This window comes from Vigna radiata, unplaced genomic scaffold (genome assembly GCF_000741045.1).
Source record: "Vigna radiata var. radiata cultivar VC1973A unplaced genomic scaffold, Vradiata_ver6 scaffold_289, whole genome shotgun sequence".
Taxonomy (NCBI): domain Eukaryota; kingdom Viridiplantae; phylum Streptophyta; class Magnoliopsida; order Fabales; family Fabaceae; genus Vigna; species Vigna radiata.
In genome coordinates this window covers 54,516-55,170 of record NW_014542227.1, presented here as the reverse complement: position 1 = coordinate 55,170, position 655 = coordinate 54,516, and positions in this window count along the sequence as shown.

The window sequence follows — 655 nt, the reverse complement described above, 5'->3', positions numbered from 1 at the left end:
ATATATATATATATATATATATATATATCACTAAAGTATTGCTTATTATTTAGTTCATCCAAAAACAAAGAAAGGTGACTTATCAAACCAAAAGTCACAATCGCGATAAACATAACTAAGTAAGACGAAGGAAAAACAAATAAAAAGGATGACTTGACTTCATCCACCACCCACTTACATTAAGATAGACATGGACGTGTCTCAATAATTATGCTATAACTAAAAAAAATCACATTAATATAAATTATTAAATTTAAAAATATAGTTTATATATTTAATAAATTTATTTATCATACATTTTAATTATAAGATTATTTATTTATTTATTTCATTGGGTAAGGACCTAATTCAATTATTTTATCAATAAAAGTTATAATATAAATAGGTATTTCAATTAATTGAATTTCATTTTCCAAGAGCCATAATCTTTCTACAACTTTTTCTAAAATCTTTTCTCTCCTCTCTCATACAAAATAAATATTAATAGTTAAAACATAAGACGAAGGAAAAACAAAAAAAGATGACTTGACTTCATCCACCACCCACTTACATTAAGATAGACATGGACATGTCTCAATAATTATGCTATTACTAAAAAAATTACATTAATATACATTATTAAATTTAAAAATATAGTTTACATATTTAATAATAT